Here is a 22,169-nt window from a genome sequence, read left to right as displayed (position 1 = left end):
TCTTTTAGTTAAGATAATCCCGTTTTAGCCAAAATAATTTTTTTTTTCAAACTGTATCGTTTTCTAGGACTTAGTTTCCACAGAGTGGCAGGAGTTCATTAGAAATTCACCTCTGAGTTGTTGGCAGGACTATTGGTGTGGAGTAAGCCCACCCCTACTTCCTGTCATCTATCTGTTTACACCCTCTCTTGTTGGCTTCCATCTGTTTACACCCTCTCTTGTTGGCTTCCATCTGTTTACACCCTCTCTTGTTGGCTTACAGCCCCTCACAACCCCAGGCTAACATTACCAGTGCAACAAAAAACGTGAGCAATACTGGAGCTATCCAGTCAAACAGTTTCGAGCCAGATGCGAGCATGACGAGAAAAACAAAGACGTACATGGATCTAGTCATCTAAAGTAACAACAAGCCAAACAAGTGGGCAGACCTGAAGAACTAGAAACTTCACTTCTTTTTTTTTTTTTTTTAAACAACAGACCATTGTTAATAAGAGATAACATATAAAGTTGTTCACCTGCCATATCCATAGCAAATCAGCTTTCACTGAGTCACACAGGTGGTTTGGCAGAGGCGCCCTTCACGACACAATCCTGTATTTTATTTGGGCTGGGGCCCAGCACAGGGGGATCCAGACTTGGGCCTTCCTGTGGTCCCCCATAGTTGGGCAGTGGTATGAAGAGTCTTGCTTAAGGACCCACACTGGATGAACAAACCCCGGTTTCCCATGTGCCAGTCTTGCACACAACCAACTGAGCTATTTATCGATTAAATCAATTAATCGAGTAATTCTAATTTGTTGTTTTAGACAACGTATTTTGGGGAGGGAGACGAGATTTTATTTTCCCACCTCACTGCACACTTGCACTTCCGTTGTTCGGAGTAAAGACAATCCGCCAGTCTCTTGCAAAGCGCCAATGTGAAAACGGAAGCAAACAAAGAGGCGCTACTTCCAGTGTTGATTTGGAGACAGCGGTGTCGTTAGACACTAATCCAGCGATGCTAAATGCTACGATGCTATCATGACATGATGCTATGCTAACGAGCTGTTCCATGTGTCATCTACATCTAATCACGGACCGGTTTAAAGTCAGACTATATTTTCACGAGACGGATGAATACAACAAAATTAATTCAAAGAACATTTATAAAAACTGTATTTCATTAATTTAATAAGGGGCACTTAGTATGGAACTTTATTAAAAGTGCCTTTGCAACATTACTTAGCAGACTCCTTTCTCTTTCGGCTTTTCCCATCAGGGGTCGCCACAGCGAATCATCCTTTTCCACCTCACTCTATCATGGACATCTTCTACCCTAACATTAGCCAACTTCATGTCCTCTGTTAAGACATCCATGTATCTCCTCTTTGGCCGTCCTCTTGCCCTCCTGCCAGGCAGCTCCATCTCCAACATCCTTCTACCAATATATCCACTATCCCTCCTCTGAACATGTCCAAACCATCTCAGTCTGGCTTCTCTGACTTTGTCGCTAACACAGGCAACATGAGCCGTCCCTCTGATGTACTCGTTCCTTATCCTGTCTAACCTGGTCACTCCTAAGGAGAACCTCAACATCTTCATCTCCGCTACCTCCATCTCAGCCTCTTGTCTCTGTCTCACTGCTACCGTCTCTAACCCATAGAGCAGAGCTGGTCTCACCACTGTCTTGTACACCTTTCCTTTGAGTCTTGCTGGCACTCTTCTGTCACACAACACTCCTGACACTTTCCTCCAACCGCTCCAACCTGCCTGCACTCGCCTCTTCACCTCTTTTCCACAATCCCCATCACACTGAACTGTTGACCCCAAGTACTTAAACTCCTGCACCTTCTTCACCTCAGCCCCCTGTAACCTAACGCTTCTACCTTGATCCCTCTCGTTCAGACACATGTATTCTGTCTTACTACGACTGACCTTCATACCTCTTCTTTCCAGAGCAAACCTCCACCTCTCTAGCTGTTCCTCCACCTGCTCTCTACTCTCACTGCAAATTACAATGTCATCCGCAAACATCATTGTCCAGGGAGATTCCTGTCTTACCTCGTCTGTCAGCCTGTCCATCAGCATAGCAAACAAAAAAGGACTCAAAGCTGATCCTTGGTGTAGTCCCACCTCCACCTTGAACTCCTCTGTCTGACCTACAGCACATCTCACCACCGTCATACTTCTCTCATACATGTCCTGAACTACTCTAACATATTTCTCTGCCACTCCAGACGACCTCATACAGTACCACAGCTCCTCCCTCGGCACCCTGTCATACGCCTTCTCTAAATCTACGAACACACAATGCAGCTCCTTCTGACCTTCTCTGTACTTTTCCATCAACATTCTCAAAGCAAAAATGGCATCAGTGGTGCTCTTACGGGGCATGAAACCATACTGCTGCTCACAAATCTCCACCTTCTTCCTAAGCCTGGCTTCCACTACTCTTTCCCACAGCTTCATTGTGTGGCTCATCAACTTTATTCCTCTATAGTTGCTGCAGTTCTGCGTGTCACCCTTGTTCTTAAAGATTGGGACCAGAACGCTTCTCCTCCATTCCTCAGGCATCTTCTCACTCTCTAAAATCCTATTGAACAACCTTGTTAGAAATTCCACTGCTGTCTCTCCTAGGCACTTCCATACCTCCACAGGTACGTCATCAGGACCAACGGCCTTTCCGCTCTTCATCCTTTTCAGAGCCTTCCTAACCTCATCCTTTCCAATCTCTGCTACTTCCTGCTCCACAACAACCACATCTTCCTCCCTTCTTTCCCTGTCATTTTCCTCGTTCATCAGCTCCTCAAAATACTCCTTCCATCTTTTCTGTACACTCTCTTGGGTTGTTAGCACCTTTCCATCTCTGTCCTTAATCACCCTTATCTGTTGCACGTCCTTCCCATCTCTGTCTCTCTGTCTGGCCAGCCTGTACAAGTCCTTCTCTCCTTCCTTTGTGTCTAACCTGTCATATAGCTCATCGTAAGCTTTCTGTTTGGCCTTTGCCACCTCTCTCTTCACTTTACGCTGCGCTTCCTTGTACTCCTGTCTACCTTCCTCAGTCCTTTCTACATCCCACTTCCTTTTAGCCAACCTCTTCCTCTGGACGCATTCCTGTACTTCCTCATTCCACCACCAAGTCTCTTTACCGTCTTTCCTCTTTCCAGATGACACACCTAGCACCTTCCTACCTGTTTCCCTGATAATCTCTGCTGTAGTTTCCCAGTCCTCTGGAAGCTCATCCTGACCACCCAGGACCTGCCTCAACTTCTGCCTAAATTCCTCACAAGTTTCTTCATTCTGTAGCTTCCACCACTTGGTCTTCTTTTCTGTTTTCCCTCTCTTCTTCTTCCTGACCTCCAGAGTCATCTTACACACCACCATGCGGTGCTGTTTGGCTACACTCTCTCCTACCACCACTTTGCAGTCATTAACCTCTCTCAAATGACCTCGTCTACATAGGATGTAGTCCACCTGAGTACTCCTACCTCCACTTCTGTATGTCACTCTATGTTCCTCTCTCTTCTGGAAGTAAGTGTTGACTACAGCCATTTCCATCCTCTTCGCAAAGTCCACCACCATCTGTCCCTCCAGATTCCTTTCCTTCACACCAAACCTGCCCATCACCTCCTCATCACCTCTGTTGCCCTCACCAACATGCCCATTAAAGTCTGCTCCAATAACAACTCTCTCTCCTCTGGGAAAACTCTCTATGACCTCATCCAACTCACTCCAGAATCTCTCCTTCACTTCTAACTCACAGCCAACCTGTGGCGCATACCCACTGACTACATTCACCATCACCCCTTCAATTTCTAACTTTAGGCTCATCATCCTGTCTGAGACTCTTTTCACCTCTAGAACACTGTTTACAAGCTCCCCCTTCAGAATCACTCCTACCCCGTTTCTCTTCCTATCAACACCATGATAGAACAGTTTGTATCCTCCTCCAATACTACGTGCCTTGCTGCCCTTCCACCTTGTCTCCTGCACACACAGTACATCTACCTTCCTTCTCTCCATCATGTCTGCCAGCTCTCTGCCTTTCCCTGTCATTGTGCCAACGTTAAGAGTCCCTATTCTCAAACCTATGTTCCTGCCTTTTCCCTTCTCTCTCTGGCCACGGACCCTTCTGCCTCCCCTCTTTCTTCCACCAACAGTAGTCAAATTTCCACCGACACCCTGTAGGTTAACAGCATCGGTGGCGGTCGTTGTTAACCCGGGCCTCGACCGATCCGGTATGTCTAAAGTGTTGTGGATGATTCGCATGGTTATTTTGGCAATTTTTTACGCCGGATGCCCTTCCTGACGCAACCCTCTCTATTTATCCGGGCTTGGGACCGGCACAGAAGTTACTGGCTTGCAACCCCTGTGGCTAGATTCCTTTGCAACATTACTTAGCAGACGTTGAGCTAAAAAAGCCCCCTCTTGTGAGAACAGTGCATCTTTGCTGTCAATGGCAAGAATCCAAAACATCATGTTTTTAGGCTGTTTTGTTAGGATTTCATGTAAAAATAAATAATCTGGAGGCAGAATTAGGAGGGGGGAAAAAGTGCTTTCTCTGTCAACCTGTTCCCACTTTAGTAAATCTGTCCTTGTTTTCTCAGCAGTTTCTAATCTGACTTTCCAGTTGGTTTAGACTACAGAAACCCCTCCTCCTATGAGGCCGTTTTTCAGCAAGAAAAAAGAAACGACTCAAGAAAATAAAAAATGTCATTGACAGCGTGAAAGCAGATAAATCAACACAGGAGTTCCTTCAAAAAATGTTGTTTTTTTCTGATGTTTTCATTATGTTGTGACTTCCCCTCTGTTTGCACTTATTGTAATATCTTTTTAAAACCTTGCCTCTGGTGGAAGGTTGGCACCAGTGCTCATTAGCAGCCACCAGTGTGTGAATGTGTGTGTAAATGGGGGAATGGGACTGTTACTGTAAAGCGCTTTGGGCTTTCAAAGAAAGTAGAAAAGCGCTATATAAGTATACGCCATTTACCATTTAATCTAACACCTATAGTTTTTCTTTGTAAAGAATAGAATAACTTGGTCGGTAGATTTTTATTATTTTACCGGCCAACTTTGCCCTTGCAATCTGACACCAAATGGACAGCTTCCAACTAATTTGGGTTAAATCAATTGCTAATTTGCTTTTACAAAGTCTAACAGGCAAAAAAACTGGACAACTTTAACAGTATCATGCTGAACTGAAAGTTAAATCATTGATTGATACAAGTTTGCTGTTTTCAATACTAAATTAATGATGTAACAAACCACATCTAAAACGATACAAATATAAAAATGTAATAAAAATTAGTTTAAAAAAATTCTATCGTAGTCCTCTAAACCTGAAAAAGTTATCAGTTCAAGAGGATGGCTTGCTATTTATAGCTACACATTTTTTATTCATAAGGGCTCTGTTATACCTTCTCTCACTCCTGCATCTCTTTAACATTCTTTCCTTTGTATAGCTGGTAATGGAAAAAGGCTTTAATAAGAGGCCTTGCTGCCATACACAATTATAAATGTTGATCTAATCTGCAAATAAGGTTTCTTCATATAAAAGGTTTTCACACAAATTAAAACTTACAATTGCATTACTCTTAAAATAGGAGTTTCAACAAGCCAAGAAAATAAATATCCTCCGTCTTAGCAAACCTCCCTCACACCACCCAGAAAATGACAGCATTGTACTGTAACACCTACGTATCAGCAACTGTCCTTCCTGCCAGGCCACCGTCCACAAATGGGACTGTTAGAAGGAGTTTCTCATTCCTTTAGTGTTTGCAAGACCAAGCTTGGCTTGACTTTCAGCTGTGACATAGTATACAGAACCTTTATTTCTGTAATCACAACTCAAGATTTTCTGTAATGAAAAATAAACATTTCATAGAAAAGATGTTTTAATGTTTTTTAATGTGTCATTGCAGGAAGTAAACTGCAACAAAATAATCTGAGAAAGCTGTTTATTATCAATAAACCTGCTGACAGAGAGCTTCACAGCAGACAACAGATTTATGAATTTCCAGCAAAGCCGGATCACAAGTCATACTAATAAGAACAAATTATTATACTAAAATAAGTAGCAGAACCTAAACCAACAGTGACACAATGAACATCTCAACGTTTGGCTCATCGTGTTGATTTTATCGATCAACAAACAATTAATTTCCTAAGCTTTCAAATCTACTAAAGTCCTCATTTCTGTGCACTTCGGTCTCAACACTTATATTCTTTTTGTCTGTCGATGCTTTGGATTAGTTTTATTAATGGTTTTTTTATAAAAATTCAAAACTTTTTTTTGAACACCCTCTTTTTTCTGAATGAAGAACCTCCATAAAAATCTATAGTTTGCCGGACTTCAATTCTTTCTTACTTAGTAGGTTCTTTCCCATTTATACTTTGCATGTTCTCTGGTTTTGTATAACAATATAACCGCTGAGACAGCACACCCCGACATGAAAGGAACCCAGGTGTTTGGATCAGCTTGCACATCACTTGATAATTCTTTATAGTGGGGGCTCACATTTATTTATTAAAAACTGTTCAAAGTTTATTTTTATTTTATTTTAAAACAGAATATAGGAACCAAAAATAGGCCACACATCAATTGATTTTCTATTGCAAACAACAATCCTGTTTTTAGAAAATTACCAATAATAACCATTTTAAAAAGAAAACTCAAAATAAGCAATAGCTGCTGGTAAAAATACTGCATTGCAGCAACAACAAAAACTTTTAAAATATATATTGGTAGAAGGTTTGCACTTTGCAGGAAATATAGCTGAGAAAAATAATTAAGCAAGCTCATTAGCAAGGAAAAACCTTCATCCCGCAAGGCAGCATTTTTGTGAGCTCTCCTTACAGCCTCCTCTAAACTGCAAATGTCAGCTAAAAAATGTGGGAAAAACAAAGACATGAGTTCTGAAATAAACTTGAAGTCGTGACACACCTGGGTGTGCAAAATTTGTTTTTCCATTTCACCCCTCCCCAAGAGGAGTGGTGAGCTGTAGCCACAGCTGCACTCAGAAACTATTATTATAATTTTTTTAATGCTGCGTGTCAAACAGGGAGATATTGGAGTCTTTGCTATGACCCAAGCATAGACTCGAACCCACAAACAGTCTGAGGGTGGCCACTCAACCACTCTGCCACTGAGCTGGGCAAGCAAAAGTAACCAGTGAAGTTTATGGAGGAAAAGTTTAACATTTATGTAGCTGAATCAATGTGGCCAATATGTAATGATCAAAATTTTACACTTAAAACTGTAACAGCAAATAAAAAATATAATATTTGCTCTGGTCTACGATTTATTTGAACACAACTTTTAGAAACTAAAACAGTAGCCAGAAATTGGAGCTGGGAAATATGGTCATAAATAAAATGTCAGATTTATTCATTCATTCATTTTTTAGTTTTTTTATTCCTTGTCTGCTTTTACTTTCTTTAACAAAAAATGATATTACATTAAATGAAAAGACAGAAGAAGTCACAACATAGTGAAAACATCAGATAAAAGCAACTGCCAGATAAAAGCAAGTGGAAATCCCATAGACTTCTATTAAGAAATAATCAACTGTTACTCCATCATTCTATTTGTCAAAATAACCATTCCTGCTCTGTTACCCTTTTTAACTAATCCTGGGGGGGTTTTCCTGATATTTTTGACAGCCCAAGTTATTCAAGTTGACCAATGAAATGCCTCAATACAAGTATGCCATCTCGAGTTGAACATTCAAATGGTTTGGTCGACAGATTCTCCAAAGACCTCTTTCAGTGGAAGGGCTGTGGTCTCAATATGCTCACTCCCGTTTATAGAGTGGTTGCCATAGAAATGTGGACTCAGACTAACTTGGACAAATCAACGTTTACTGATGATTTCTGATTCCAAAACAATGAGGGCCGTATCGCAAAAAAAGGGGCAGGTAAATTGATTTAATTTTAGAGAACTTGCCCATATTTACCCTTATTTGCGAGCTCTCCCTACAAATGACATTAGCGGTTAGCATGTCCCTTCACGTTTGCAGTTAAGATCTTCTTCCTGTTCATTTTTATTTTATAAATGATAGAAGATTCTTGGTTAATTCTAATCAAAAAGAAATAAATGTTTCGTTTCTTAATTTCCTGAGCAGTGTATGGTAAGAGCTTCTCTACAATGATTGATTGATGAGACTGCAATAGTGCTGACATAAACCCAAACATTGGTTAAAGGAACTCAAATTTTAAAGTGTCTTTTCATATCTTTGATTTTCATTTTCAGATAATTGACATAGATCTTTAAAAGAAACACCAGAAAACTGAAAGGATTTCTGGAGCACTAAGTCTGATGTAAGCCCCCATCTTGTCCCTAAGGCTGGCTCAAAGGCCATAGGAGTGTCAATTAATAGCATGCAAAAATTACACATAAAAATGTTATTGCAAAATGAATAAATAAAGATTTTTTTTAATTAAATCCAGATTTTTTATTTTTTTTTTGCCTTCAAATCAGCATCAATTCCTATAGGAACATCTGAAAAAATTCAAAAAATGTCTAGGTTGATTTTTAGGTGCGTCATCAATCAACTACACTAAACAGGTGCTTTTGAACATCAATGTTACACAAAGGTTAAAAGCCAGTCATGAACTGAAACAGAAATAGCTGTTTAGGAGGCTTAAAACTGAGTGAGGAACAGCCAAACTATGCTACCACAATGAGGTTGAAAAACAGCTTTGTGTCAAGGCAAGGTTAGGCAAAGCAACATGAAACATGGTAGTTCTACAGTATTAACAAGGTCACTGCCAGACAAAGATTTCAAATCAGACTGGAGTTTTAAGATGTGCTGTTTTTTTAAACAAAGATAGATAAATGGACAACATTGAGGATCATAGACGTGGTTGGCAGAAGAAACTTAGTGAAGTAGATTAAAGACACATCATTACTCTTCGATATCGGAAGATATATACCCAATAGGTTTGCCACATGGCCAGGATAAAACAGACAGTATTTACTAATACCATCTAATGCTTTAGGTAGCTTGACTCAAGGCGGCTGGGTAGCTCGGTTGGTAAGGTGAAACACTACCACGCAGGAATCCAGGGTTTGATTACCGGAGGGATAATTACCATATGAGGGGCCCAGTGAGGACCTTGGGCAGGACTCTTAACGCTACTGCCACCCATTCCCTGGGTCAAATGCGGAGAAAAATGTCCCCATTGTGGGATAAATAAAGTATTAATTATTATTATTATTAAATGGCTGGGCTAAGAAAGTAAGAAGACGCAAATGGAGGGGCTCCACAAGGATCAGTAGCCAAATATAATCACAAACCCAATTAACAGTGAGCAAAGTTAGAAACAGCTAGAGGGGTAACCTTAAACCAGTACTGTTTGGTAGAAATGGAAAAAACTTCAGAGACTAAATCAGCTCTTACTCATAATGATGCTTTAACAGTGCAATTGCGCAGTTGCACCATGGGTTTGTTTTGTGCTTCATTTGGCAAAGGGTAAGGTTCTGTACTTAGTTTGATTAAAACAAGTGAAGACAAGTCTTCATTCACCTGTTTACAAGTTCTGATGCACTATATATCAGAGTGAATGAAGACAAAGTATCCACCTAGTAAAGAGTAGAACTAAATCAGAGAGAATGAAGGCAGATGTTATTTGTATCAAGTGTAACAAAGTAAAAAAATTAAGTGACAATGACCAAAAACAAAATGTGAATTTATATTTGATTTTGATTTTGATTTGAAATGGTTAATTTCAAGCAATCAAATAAGAATAATACACAAAAAAAACATTACAATCATCAGTTATACATTCATACAATGACGAATCAAACTTAGGATAATTACATATATTAATAAATATTGCTTGAAAGTAGTATAGTATAGTCTAGTTAGACAATATAGTTAAAGAAGCTCAAAAAGCTAGTTTTCTTTTCAAAATTCTTTTAGGACCAATTTACACCTATAATGTTCATTGATCTGCTTTTTTAGTCCAGATCAGCAGTTTGGAAAACAATTCTCTAGTTACAGCTTACCATTTCTGAAAATAATTTTGATTTTTGGAGAGCCTACATCATGCAAAATCGACTTTTTTGAGTTTTTAAGTGTATTACAATGTTAATTCCTCAAAAAAAAAAAAAAAAAAAGAAATCCATTCACGCATTTCTGAGCATTCCTCTAAAAACCTGTACTCTGAGCATCAACCCCTCCCAACCCACAAAAACTAGGAGGTATTCACATTGTGATGTTGATAATTGAGGAACAGCCCATTCCAGGAGGAGTCGGCGCTGCCAGCTCCGCCTCTAGGCTAACACACACACACTTTCTCCGCAGAGCTAGCAGTGTTCGCCAAAAGCACTTTTATTAGGCTCCACAACATGCACATCCATCTTTACAAAAGTTTGGATGTTGTTTTTGTGTGTGAAACACATACCCTATTACCAAGGCCAGCTGTAGGTTTCACGTCATGAAATGACGAGGAGCAAAAGCCAATGCTTCAGATATCGAATTGTCTTAGTTTTTGGTATGAAAATGAACTGCGAAAATAACTAGGATTTCTTAAAAAAAAATGTTTGCCAAAAGTAATATATTATTAGAAACATGGGTATAGTTTTCTCTGAAAGGCTTAAGAAAAGCATGATATAGGCCTTTTGAGAGCTGCTGCTTTAAAGTTTGTTTTAACATTCTCTGCTTGCCATTTATTTTTTTTACTTAACAATGTGATAATTAAGCCTTTTTTGCACAGCTGTTGATTTCTACTTTGTCTACGGTACAAACAGCTGTATGGAAGCGATTCTGTAGCATAAATAAAAAGCAAAGTCAAAACCAGAAATGTTTTTTCATTTTATACTTAAAACCGCTTATTCTGTGTCATAATTAAAACGAAAATGCAAAGAGGGGATTGCGTTTGCATTTTCAAATCCACCCTGCGCACCTTGTCGCAATACTCTCAACTCAACTCAACTTTATTTATATAGCACTTTCATACAACAGTAGTTGAGACAAAGTGCTGAACACAATAGTAAAAAACATTAAAACATGTTAAGGGGGGGGGGGGGGGGGGGGGGGGACACAGAGGGAAATAAAACTATAGAAAACAGTAAACAGTTAGAAAAACAGTGGTCTCATATTGGGCCAAAAGCCAAGGCATAAAAATGTGTTTGTAAACGGGTTTTAAAAATGGACAGTGAAGGGGCTTCTCTAATGGCCAGCGGCAAAGTATTCCACAGCTTCGGAGTGGCTACAGCAAAAGCTCTGTCCCCTCTGAGCTTCCGTCTGGATCTCGGTACCTCCAGAAGCATCTGATCAGCTCCGGCACCGTGCCGGCGAATAGGGAGAGAGAAGCTCAGAGAGGTACAGCGGGGCAAGACCGTGTAAAGATTTAAAAATAGGCCTGCACAATATACCGCAAATTTATCGTTATCGCAATATCAAGCTGTGCAATATGCATATCGCAAAAGACAGAAAATTTGCAATAAATGGTTACCTTAGATGTGGCCAAACAATTATGGCAATTATGGCAGCTTGAAGTGTTTAATGGATCGAAAGAATCCCTTTCTGCATTTGACCAATCAGATGGACCCCTTCACGTTGTTAACAAATCGGATGGCGCCCTATTATGTTGTATGTTCGCCTCCTATGTCAACAAGGGTCATTTGTAGTATAATTTTTAAGCTGTTGTAATGGAATGGGAATAATATTTTTGGTTGTTTTGCTAATTGTTTATATACCGCAAATTATGTCGTTATCGCAATATTAATTACTAATATCGCATATCGCGAGTTTTCTTCAGATCGTGCAGCCCTATTTAAAAACAAGCAGAAGAATCTTAAAATGAATTCTAAAATGCACAGGCAGCCAGAGAAGCGATGCTAGGATCGGCGTGATGTGGTCTCTCTTGCGTGCTCCAACCATATATTCATTTAGGAAAAGCATTAGCAGAGGGAAGGCGGGGCGATGACGTCACTGCTTTCTCCGCGTGTCCGGCCGCTGACAGACACACACAGACGTCCAGGAGCAGACTGTGTTAGCGGCAGTGAAAACGGCTTTGAGTTGGTTGTGAACTTCTGATGAGTTTCCACGGCTTCTCAGGACTACGTAGCAACATGTCCTTCTTCTGCGGTCCACCTCCTGACGCACCGCGGACAAGCTTTTGTTCTTCGGACCGCCAGCTGCATTCGCATAGCGGAGCGCTAAGCTCCGATGATCGCTGAAGGCGGAAATGCTGCTGCGATCTGAGAAACCATCATATGAATTTGTGTTTCCAGTGGTGTCCAGAACAAAAATAAAGACTGATGTAATTCCCACATATTTACAAATGTATTTGCACCTTCGCGCGAAATTTGCTGTTTTATTTATTAAGATCGGTTTTAGGTGATCTTAATGTGAAAAATGCAGCAGAATGTTCCTTTAGCTCCCTCTCCAACCACAAGATGAGAATCGCAACCCAACTTCAGCGTCGTCTGACCGCACGGATTTAAAAACATATGATCGAGCAGAGCAGGCCCTTAAATATAATCATAACTGTAATAAAAGCACATTATGAAGATAGTCTCCTGCAGCTTCGCGCTGAGTGAGTGTTTTTGGTCCGCCCAGCAAGCGTTTACCACTGTGAAATCTGCTATCTGTTGATGGGGCTCCAGCTGTCATCAAACAGCTAATTCAGCGCGAAGCTCCAAATAAATGTGTAAATATCTCGGAATTACATCAGTCTTTATTTTGTTCTAGACACCACTGGAAACACAAATTCATATGATGGTTTCTCAGATCGCAGCAGCATTTCCGCCTTCAGCGATCATCGGAGCTTAGCGCTCCGCTATGCGAATGCAGCTGGCGGTCCGAAGAACAAAAGCTTGTCCGCGGTGCGTCAGGAGGTGGACCGCAGAAGAAGGACATGTTGCTACGTAGTCCTGAGAAGCCGTGGAAACTCATCAGAAGTTCACAACCAACTCAAAGCCGTTTTCACTGCCGCTAACACAGTCTGCTCCTGGACGTCTGTGTGTGTCTGTCAGCGGCCGGACACGCGGAGAAAGCAGTGACGTCATCGCCCCGCCTTCCCTCTGCTAATGCTTTTCCTGAATGAATATTGCGACAAGGTGCGCAGGTTGGATTTGAAAATGCAAACGCATTTGCTCTGCTCACACAAACTTTCAAATGCACTGTTCCACATTATTACGCAACACAGAGTTCAACAACATTTGACAGATTCTAAAGAATGTCATCCATTGAACTTGTGAGTTTAAGGGGAGTTTCTGCTTGAATTTCTTTGCGGGATGTCAAAATAGCCTCCCAGAGCTGCTGGTTGGACGTGAGCTGCTCCCACCCCCACCCAGATATTTAGCTGGCCATCATTCTATGCCCATAGCAGTCACTGATGCACAAGTATTCTTTGCAACATGAGATGGTGCATTGTCGTGCATGAATATGATTTTGTTACGGAAATCACAGTTTTTTTTGTACCACAAAAAGAAAGTTGTCAGTTAGAAACTCTACATACTTTACAGAGATATTTTTCACTCTTTCGGGGAACCTAAAGGGGCAAAACCAGCTCCCTCCCCATGAAGGCCCAAAACATGACTTTGCCACCTCCTTGCTGACATCGCTGCCTTTTGGAAAACATGGTGGCCAGCCACCCACTACCACATCCATCTGGACCATCCAGGGTTGCACAACACTCATCAGCAAACAAGACTGTAAATAAATTAGTCTTCATGTATGTCCACTGCAGCCGTTTCTGCTTGAGTGTTGTTTAGGAGTGGCAGAAGATTTACGTAAAACTCCAAGCCTTTGGAGGATCCTACACCTTGATGTTTGTGGGACTAAAGGGACACCTGTAGCTTCGGATATGTGCTTGCTGCTTTATAATGGTATTTTTGCAGCTGTTTTCTTAATTATATGCATTTGTCTGGCATAAACCTTCCTCATACTGCTTTTATCTGCTCAAACCCATGTGTGATTTGAATCAGCCACAAATCTCTTAATAATACAATGATCAAACTAACGTTTTTGTGAAATATCCAAGGTTTTCACACCTTGTCCAAAGCATTAGACAATTTTACACTTTATAGCAGCAGAAAGATACTTTTTCTTTCCCATAATGTATGAAAATTTTGGTCTGCTTAATAATGTGTCTTCTTCCACTTTCGGCTTCTCCCATCAGGGGTCGCCACAGCGAACAAGTCGCATGGTAAATTTGGCAATGTTTTACGCCGGATGCCCTTCCTGACGCAACCTTCTCAAACCGGGCTTGGAACCGGCAGAGGTAGAGAAGGGAAAGTCTGCTTAATAATGTGTAACGTACCTTTTTAGTAGCTTTTCTTTGACTTCACCTGGCAAACTAATTATCACAGGTGTCTGAGATTAATGTCAAAGATTCAAAAAGCCCAGAGACACAATATCATCCATGTGCTTGATTGAAAAACAAATACTTGTATGTGTTTAACCGTTAAATACAATTTGCATAATAAGTTGGAAAGCACTGTATTTTACATAGGTTTGGTGAAGTTTTTATAAAACATTCCTGCAAACTCAAGGCCCGCGGCCCAAATGTGGCCCGCCATGTCATTTTATGTGCCACGCAAGAGCATAAATGTTTCTAACTTCTTAAAATAAAAAATAAAAATGGATGCGTATTTATTCAAATCTAGGGGGAATTGGACTTGACAAATCGGATTGGGCAACTATACCTCAGGACTTAAACACTATCCATATAATCTAACAGAATCAAATTTAAAAGGATTTATGCTAGAGTAACAAGCAAATATATGTTTTCTATGCAACTGTAATTGTCACTTTAAAACTTTATAAAAATTAATAGTGAGTTATTTAACTTTAAGGTGTAGATACGTTTCTTTTTCATTACATTTAGTTACATGTATTTGAGGACAACCACCATGCTGATGTGGCCCTCTAGGAAAATGAGTTTGACACCCCTGTTGTACGGCCTCTTCTCATTTCTCCAAGTTTGTGCCCTGCTCATGGCTTTTCGCTGGACTTCAACAGCTGTTTATTACTATAATGTTTGCTACAATAGCTGTAAGTTGCAGAAAGGCTGAAAACGTGTAATTTATCTGCATTCTGAACCCCTTCAAACAAATATTATCCTAGCATGTTTGGGTTGCTTTTACTCATGAGTAGGGCTGCACGATATGAGGAAAACTTGCGATATGCGATATTAGTGATCAATATTGCGATAACGATAAATTTGCGGTAAATAAACAAATAGAAAAATAAACAAAAACATCATTCCCATTTCATTGCAACAGTTTAAAAATTATACTCCAAATGACCCTCATCGACATGGGGGACAAACGTCAGGGTGGCTAACCCTGGTCCTCAAGAGCCTCAACCCTGTCTGTTTTCCAATTCTCCCTAGACTGCTCGATAATGATAACCAAAATCAGGTGTGTTCAGTCAATCAGGATGTGAAATCACTTGAGTCAGCCAATCAACAGCAAGCTGGTTAAGGAGAGCTGGAAAACAGGCAGGGTTGAGGCTCTTCAGGACCAGGGTTAACATAATAGGCCTCCATCTGATTGGTCAAAGCATAAAGGGATTTATTTGATTCGTTAAATGCTTCAAGCTGCTAGAAGATTGTTTTAACACATTTTGGGTTTGCGATTTATTGGGATATTCGCCGTCTTTTGCGATATGCAAATTGCAGAGCTGGATATTGCGATAACGATAAATTTGCGGTATATTGTGCAGGCCTACTCATGAGACTCTCAAAAGCAAGCCACAGCCCATAACTGACCTGATTGGGGAAGAAAAATCCTCACAGCATAGCATTTACTTCATGATATATTTTTTTTAACTCTTTGCAATTTCCGCTTTCACAAATTGGCAAGAGATTTTTTTTATCTATAAGATATGGTGATCATCCCACCAGCCTTTTGGTTAGTCTTCTCTCTTTGGTCTCTCTGAAGTCTATGTGCATTCACACCAAAATAAAATCCACTCAATTTCTTTGCAAGTAAACTGAGACCCATATTTTAAGTGGTCTGGCGTCCACTTGTTTGGTCTATGCAAGTGTTCGAGTGAAAGTTTAAATTAGTCAAACAAAGCAAATTATTTAAAAAAAAAAAGAAAGAAAAAATCTTTGCTGCAGATAAAACAAGAACCAACTGTGCCAGTGTGAATGTACACATACTTAACTAACCTAAAACTAAAGCATTTGACCAAAGCTTACACATTATTATAATCATGTGATAAATCTAAACAAATGCACCATCTTAAAAGATTTCAACATGTTAACAGTTTTCCTGTCTGCATAACAATTCAGCAAAATTTTTCAGTGTAAACATCTTCATGTTTTAATTTATCCTGTAAATCATCATGTGACTTCCCTTGAATAAGAGAGACACTGTCAATCTTCTGATGGACTAAAAGGTGACCAGTGAACTCCTTTCTGTGAATACTATTAATTAGCATTGCATAAAACAATACACCAATACATTAAAATGAAATAGATTGGAAAGTACAGTTACATAAAAGCAATTACCTTAAACAAAAAAAGGTAAAGACAGAAAGGGATGAAATAAAGAGATGCACAGAAGAGGGAGTGCTTAAGAGAGAGAAGCAGTAGCAACAGCACCATGCCTGGTGCTCCGGCAAAGATCTATAAATAGCTCTTCAAATCTCTCCAGAAAAAAACACTCTTCTACTTATGCTGCTGCAAGCAGAGATTCATGAACACAAGCGGATAGAGATACTGGACGAGCTAATTGTTACTGGATTACAAATTCAAATTATTGTACTTACTTCTGTTCAAACAATACAGCATTATAAGGATGTTCAATTTGAGAATGTTATGTAACATTAAAGGTTTAAAAAAAGCCATCAAGCATGATTCTAATCAAACTACATAAACATAATATCAGAGCGCCTCATTAATTTGAAGACTATAAATCTAATTAAAGATGAACAATTTTCGGTTCTTTCATAATTTGTAGTAGAATGAGAGTATATCTATAAACTCTGAAAGAAAGGAAGAAATGATATATTGACAATGAAGCAGAATGTTCCGTCTCTCTTGTGGTGGCCTTGGAAACAGCGGATTGTAGATTCAATAACTCACGACTACCAGCTCTTAGTATGGAGTAGCATTTTCTCAATGATCCTGCCCTTTCTCCATTAACTAAAACAAGAATGGCAAAGAAAGACACGTTTCTGAACAATAAACAAATATAAACAGTAAAATGGAAACAGATTAACTTTTAAAACAATGTTCTCTTTATTATAATGGCTTCAATATAATGTATGTCTGACAAGTATGCTTTGGGGACATGCATCCTATTTTACCAGCGCAGATTTTTAACACCAGTTTTTGCTGCAGTTCTTCTTATCCCAATTTAAATCACCTGTTATTGACATGATTTTTAAAAGGTAAGGTTTAAGCCATGGTTGAAAACAGGAAAAGCTCTCTACATTGGTTTAACATCTATGGAATAAAAATATTTAATTTAGGATGTTTATTATTAAGTCAGTGCAAATAAACACTTCAGTTTGCAAATTCTAGATTAACTTGGTCTCGATTTTAATAAAACGAGCTAAAGAGGATGTGTTATTTAATCCTTTTTTCCAGAAAAAAGATTTGAGTCAGATCACAAGGCAAGACTCTTCAACATTTCTTCTTTCAAAGATGCAAAACAAAACAAAACCAAAGATAGGCCACACATTGTGGATATGTTAGACAGAAAACTAAGACATTCTTGGAGTAGACAGCAGCGGGATAGCAAACTGTTGCCACAACCTCAATAACATTTGCCCACAAGTAACAGATACAATATGTCCAGTTTAGAGAAGCATCTGCTTCATGCACATGCAATTTAACACAACAACAAATCAACCAGAACACCCTCAGTAGTCTTTTACCACAAGAAAAACACACATAACAACATCTTATATGCAAACAAAAGGTTATCGTAAAATTGGAGCAGAAACAACATTGCAACCATGAACATCATCCATAAATCCTGTTATGGATTATGGATATGTGTTGTGGTATATAGATTTGGCAATAAGAGTTTGAAATCTAGTCAGTACACCAGCTCTCCCAATGACATCAGTTTCCAGAGTGGGTGCGTCTCTGCAGCTTTCAGAATTCCCGATATACACTTATTAGACTGGAATCTGAACAGGTCCTTCTACTGTGGATCTTCTATAGGACTGTGCTCTCGATTACATTTATAGAGAAGGGTTAACAACTACTCACAAATAGGACAGAGAGCATTTCCTCTCTTTAGTGTACTGAATCTATGTACACTAAAACAATCACCACTAAAACAAAGCTATTGAGTTTTTTTTTTAAGTAGTAACCGGAAATGGGAATTATTCTCTCTAAATGACAATATGAAAGAATGGAAACATTTAGCGGTCAGTTGTTGTACAATACTATCAGACCCCCCAAAGTACTGTGTTTTAAGACTGCTTTCAATTCCAGTGATTGCTGCCTATCATTCATTTCAACTAAACTCCAATTCACTTGTGCTTAGCCGGAATCAACAATTAAAGACAACCTGCTGTTGTTATTTTATTTCATTTTTTATTTTTTTGGTTATCGGTGGGCAAAAATACACGACAGCGAGCTCTAATCAGTTGCAATTAGTGGTAACGATTCATTTAGTACTTAAAGAATGAATGAAAACGTATCCTAAATTCAACTTTAATATATGTTAAAGTAATTCTTATTTTCATTCACAACCGTCACACATTCATTCACAGAGTTGCGGGTAACATCTCAGAGCTACGTTAACGTCAGCATGTTAACATGGCCATCTCCTGTCTCCCATTGAGAACGCGGACTTTAAAGATGGAGCTACTACACGTAACGTTATTTTTTTCTCTAAAGATAGTGGTAATCGATAAGTCACCTCAATACAATTACACGACTGAGCTTACCATTTAGTGGTTGTGGGTCTTAATCCGCTTGCAGAATCCTTTGGGCTGTAACAGCAATAAATAAAACGGCACTCCGGTCCGTTGGCAGTGCATTTACTGAAAATATTAGCTTTCCCACACGCTAACAATAGCTAGCTCACGATATTACCCTGTTTCCTCCAGCGAGTATAACTAGCCACCTACAACACCTACCTAGCTAATATTAGCCCATTAGCAAACCTGTTCGTTTTGAGCGCGAGCTTCCATTATACTAGCCTCTTAACCTATATGTTTTCCTATGTCTGGTTAGCCAGCTAAATCTCTCATGTCTAAGGCAAAAAATGTAGTCTTAAAGCTCTTTTTCAGCGCTGTCTGATCTCAAAGCCGTGAGTTAGCTGTTGCGCTTTGCTAGCTTCCCAAAATGACTTACCAATGCTAATATAATGGTGCTGCTAGCTGGAAGTTGGATCTCTGCGACCCCGACTGTCAAAACAGCGCCGCGTCAGGGGAGAATGGCAAGAAACTTAATGAGACGGCAAGCACAGAGAAGCCAGCCGATTCATGCGAAACACTGCCTTTAAAAAGAAAAGCTAAATCAAAAATGATACAGAAATTAAAAAAAAAAATAAACGAAACGCTATTGCAGCTTCTATGCTCCGGCGTGTGTGTAGCGTCACTTTTTTCCACCTCTCCGACAGTTTACGTCAGCGGCGTGATTGGTCTGCGCAGGTACACGCTCGAAATAGTACATGTATTAAAACACTTTTAAACTCTTTGACAAATATTTATGTTTAGGGGAAAATTGATTTTATGTGGAGATGTTGCTGACACAACCAGTGGCGACTGAAAGGGGGGAACTTAACTCACCCCGAACCTTTTAAATCATCCCGCTCTCTTAGCTAACCATACTTGAAAAAAATCACCATTAACTTCAATTAAGACACTTGACAAAAGCAAATAATAAAACTGGAAGCGTGATTGAATCGATTATTTATTATTAAGTATACAAATTTGCTTGACTAATTTAATTTTAGCAACGATCTACTTATTTTTAAACAGCGATTTAAATCTTCACCCATAGGGGGCAGTACCTACATATTGCATAAATCAGCCCAAAAGCCGGAATTTACATGAAATCACTCACCCTACGTCTAAAATATTGACAAAATACTACATTTTTTCAAAGTTATTCATTAGTTTAGTTCAAACGTCTTGTAAAGTTGATTTTTTTATTGACCTCTCTACTGTAACTTATCTTTGTACCGGATTTTAATATTATATGATTAGATATTTAAAAAAAATTAAAAAGACACAATGATGAAAGAATTGGGTTATAACAAAAAATGCTGCTGAAAGTTTAAAAAAAAAACCTTTTGCTGAAAAAGATGTTACACATTTTAAATAACTGCACTTCTTAAAATTGAGGTAGTCAGTAGCCACAGTAACCACAAAAAGGACCATTTGGTGCGTCACCCTAAATTTGTTATAAGACCCATCTTGGAACCCATTTGAAAAACTCTGGATGTTCCACTGAAACCATCTAAATTATTTTTAACCTACAAGATTGTGCTGATTTAGTGTTTGCAACACATTCATAAAAAACTAAACTATTGCTTAAGAAATACATGAAATTTCTTTCTTTCAAAAGCTAAAATACACAGCATATGACAATATCTAATATTGTGTCTGTTTTTTTATTTTGCTATTTTTTTAATTATTCACAAAATAGTCAGTTTAAAGAAAAGGCACGACCCATTCAGGTGTAGTGAAAAAGCACTGTGTAAATGTGTTTTAACAAAATAACAAAAACGTTTCATTTTATGTTACTGCAAATAAAATATAATTTGTGTTGTTACTTTTTAGCCTTTGCTGATTTAGAAAACCTGTTCTTGTAAAAAAACAAACAAAAAATAAACTGAAGCCAAGTTTGATTTAAATAAACCAAAGTATTTCTATTACAGAAAAATGCTGCACGGTGGTCCATTGGTTAGTGTGCTTGACTCACATCAAGAAATCCCCTGGTTCAAGTCCCAGCACCAATGGGGGACCATTCTGTGTGGAGTTTGCATGTTCTCCCCGTGCATGCGTGGGTTTTCTCCGGTGACTCCGGCTTCCTCCCACTGTCCAAAAACATGCTTCATATAGGTTCATTGGTTACTCTACATTGTCCATAGGTGTAAATGTGAGTGTGCATGGGTGTGTGATTGTGGCCCTGCGATAGACTGGCGACCTGTCCAGGGTGTCCCCTGCCTTCGCCAAAGAGTGGCCGGGATAGGCTCCAGCAGCCCCGTGACCCCAAAAAGGATAACACAGGTTCAGAAGATGAATGAATGAAAAAATGCTTTAGCATAAAAAATACACATCACTACAAGAAAAGACTAGCTAGGATTTAATTTTTTTTTTTCAGAAGAATGTAATATTTTCAAAGGCTTTAAAAAAGGAGACTGTCCTGTATGACATTGTTTTTACCCATCTGAACAAAGACGTAACTTTAAATCATCAATAGATGATATAAAAAATGATTTTAGTAAAGCTTTGTAGTGGACAAAACAAGCATGGTTGTTAACATAGTTTAGATTTACATTTGACTCCTAACACTCAAAATAATTGAGGGCCTTCACACAGTGGTCAAATGAGCCAGTATACCTTCATTTAAGGCACAGGAAAGACTATAGTAAACAGATTTACCATAGGTCTTAAGTCGGTATCACTTATTTGTTCAATTAACGTAAAAATGTGCACGACTCATGTAAAATGTTCAGATGTTAAGCACACATTTCAAAACAAAGGCCATTGTCTTAACACACAAGTTACATGGAATCTTTCATCGAGAATTGGGTTTAAAATGTACACATCAATGCACAAAATTTACATTTTTTTAAGGAAACACATTTTTTTTCATTCCAATCCTACATGATTTTTTTGGAATATATTCCAGATGTTGTCAATAATTAAGCACGTACCATTGAAAGAGTCCAAAGACGTTACTGCTCCTGCTTTGGACAACCGTTGTATTTTCTCAGAGCCTTCAGAAAAACTTTCTGTCTCGTTATAGTGAAACACAGCTTTAAAACGTCTGCTTTTTATCTGTGTGGATATGGGCTATAATGAGAAAACTGATAACTGATGGGTTATTTTTTTTACTTAAATCAACTTCCATTGTTTTTTTTTTTAGCGTGACTTAACCCATTTTAAAGAAGCAGTGCAAACTCTACAACAATTTCTTCTAAACGTGTACTTGACACCGTTTTTGTTTTTGCTTGTGGTAACACAAATTCCCCACACGTGGGCAGGCAAGTCCAGGATCTGGCACAGTTTTCAAAAGTCAGACGTAAAGAC

The 22,169-nt window shown here is 39.1% G+C and overlaps 1 protein-coding gene across 17 annotated transcripts in view; it reads right to left on the bottom strand.

Moving 5' to 3' along the window:
- Window positions 1–19,550, bottom strand: part of r3hdm2 (R3H domain containing 2) — a 52,351-nt gene extending 32,801 nt beyond the window's left edge. For 5 of the 17 annotated variants that reach the window (XM_020703168.2, XM_020703179.2, XM_020703173.2 and 2 more), the window contains exon 1: window positions 18,852–19,547. The gene's annotated coding sequence lies outside the window, so the exon portion shown is untranslated. Of the gene's footprint in view, window positions 1–18,851 lie in introns of all 17 variants that reach the window. The other 12 variants (XM_020703176.2, XM_020703172.2, XM_020703174.2 and 9 more) reach the window with 8 other exon arrangements.
- Window positions 19,551–22,169: the final 2,619 nt, after the last annotated feature.

The sequence above is a fragment of the Oryzias latipes genome, chromosome 5, assembly GCF_002234675.1.
Source record: "Oryzias latipes chromosome 5, ASM223467v1".
Classification (NCBI taxonomy): domain Eukaryota; kingdom Metazoa; phylum Chordata; class Actinopteri; order Beloniformes; family Adrianichthyidae; genus Oryzias; species Oryzias latipes.
The sequence above is the reverse complement of the archived record's forward strand: the minus strand, read 5'-3'. Positions and strand labels throughout refer to the sequence as shown.